General features: G+C 31.9%; 1 protein-coding gene across 2 annotated transcripts in view; it reads right to left on the reverse strand.

Moving 5' to 3' along the window:
* The window catches only part of LOC122257457 (uncharacterized), a 73725-nt gene extending 72216 nt beyond the window's left edge, over positions 1-1509 (reverse strand). Inside the window, exon 1 of one of the 2 annotated variants that reach the window (XM_086533128.1) lies at positions 1231-1509. The gene's annotated coding sequence lies outside the window, so the exon portion shown is untranslated. The remainder of the gene's footprint in view (positions 1-1230) is intronic. The other variant, XM_086533127.1, reaches the window with a different exon arrangement.
* Between the last annotated feature and the right edge of the window lie 991 nt (positions 1510-2500).

Below are 2500 nucleotides of genomic sequence, written 5' to 3' on the forward strand. Positions count from 1 at the left end.
TATATGAATATATATATATATATATATATATATATATATATATATATATATATATATATTTATATATATACATGTAAAAATTTACACATTCATACACATATTTATGCACACACACACACACACACACACACGCACGTTATATATATATATATATATATATATATATATATATATATATATATATATATATATATATATATATTATATATATTATATATTATTATATATATTATATTATATATATATATATATTATATATATTATATATATTATATATATTATATATATTATATATATTATATATATAAATATATATATACATATATATACATACATATACATTTATATACATATACATATATATGCATATATATATATATATGTATACATATATATATATATATATATATATATATATATATATATATATACACACACACACATGTGTATGTGTATGTGTGTGTGCGTGTGCGTGTGCATGTGCGTGCGCATGTGTGTGTGCGTGTGCGTGTGCATGTGCGTGTGTGTATGTGCGTGTGCGTGTGTATGTGCGTGTGCGTGTGTGTGAAATGAAGGCGCGCAACGGCGAAGGGGCAACGATGGTTTTACGACCGTCTCGGGGTTACGATATCAGACCGCCGAGCCTTTTAAAAGCCCTCCACCACAAACGCCAGCATGTTGAAAAACATTCTCGCATTGAAATAATGTATAGGATAGTTTCCGAATTTCACTCTAATGTTTTTAATGGATAGTCGACAGTTATATAACATGCAAATACGAATCTAATATAATGTATCGTGGTAAACTAAGTCACGTATATATCTCACGTACACACGCACGCAAGCACACACATCTATTGTATGTATCTGAGTATACACATCCACACCCCGCTGTGATGTTGAATAGACTGCAAAGGAAATCGTATGATTTACTGGAAACTACTTCGAAAATCAGTTGTCAGTTAACCGTCATGTATCTGCAAGCATGGGTATGGCATTATTCTATCCCGACTCAAATTACATGTTTTTTTTAATTTGTTTATTCATTTCAGACATAATTCAATACCATTTCAAGTCCGGGGTATTGGTTTGGCATCCAGAAATTTCGCTCTTTAAATATATCGGAAACGGATACGAAATGTATTCAATTATATTTAAGTTTCAGAAGAGTAGGATAAATTATTCAATTTGTGAATTGGACGATTTTCTAGAAAACTTAGTATAAACTAACCTGCTATTTCGGATTTAAGGTTATCCAATTATACCTGATGAGTCCAATACTTCCGAAGTCTCCTTGTCCATTATTGAACCAACTAAACAGAGATCACTATAGATTATATCTTTTCATGTCAGCTCTCCGCTTCATAAACTGCATTCACATCAACGAATGTTACTAACACACGAAGCAGTGGGGCTGCGGTACAGACAGCGGCCACTCACGGGAGACGGAGCTGCGCACCTCACAACCTCACTCTGCCGTGGTCCAAGGCGCACTGAGAGGGGTAGCGGGCCAGGCAGCAGTGAAGCTTCGGATCCCTCGGGAGCGACAACCTCTCGCCCGCTAAACCACTTGGGCATTTTGGTATATTATGATTGGGATATGACGATAGAGACTAAATCATAGGAAGCTATGTATTCGAAGCTACTCAACGGAATGCCTTAACGGTGTTTCTGAATCGAATGAGACATGTTTACAGACACAAACCCGTGATAACAGTCTCGCTTAATGGAGTTGCAACATCTCCACCTGTGACATCTGCATCGGGACAGCTGCAGTGTTAATAAAAAGGAAGAGATTGGCGAGACCGAGATGAATAGATGGATAGATGGAGAGAGCAGTTGGAAAGGAATATGTCCTTGAAAATCAAAGGCAATTCGCTTTGCAGGTGAATGCCACGAACCATAATTAATTCTCTTTGGATTAACAATATGCATCGCCCGAATCTGGATGACACTTGGATGCAATACATGATGAAACGATTTTATGTAATCATGACTGTGGTAATATCATTTTTCCCCCAACCCCCTCCCCTCTCTCCCTCTCACTTACTCAATCTTTCTATATATACATATATATACATATATATACATATATATACATATATATACATATATATACATATATATACATATATATACATATATATACATATATATACATATATATACATATATATACATATATATACATATATATACATATATATACATATATATACATATATATACATATATATACATATATATACATATATATACATATATATACATATATATACATATATATACATATATATATACATATATATATACATATATATACATACATATATATACATATATATACAATATACATATATATACAATATACATATATATACATATATATATACATATATAGAGGGTATTCAACATGGTAATCGACTTTTAAAAATGCATTTTGATAAAAGATAGCTTATTGTATGGACTGTGCACAATGATTGAGATTGAATAACATAATC

This window comes from Penaeus japonicus, unplaced genomic scaffold, assembly GCF_977035675.1.
Source record: "Penaeus japonicus unplaced genomic scaffold, GWHDUDI00000001_assembly GWHDUDI00000038, whole genome shotgun sequence".
Classification (NCBI taxonomy): Eukaryota; Metazoa; Arthropoda; class Malacostraca; order Decapoda; family Penaeidae; genus Penaeus; species Penaeus japonicus.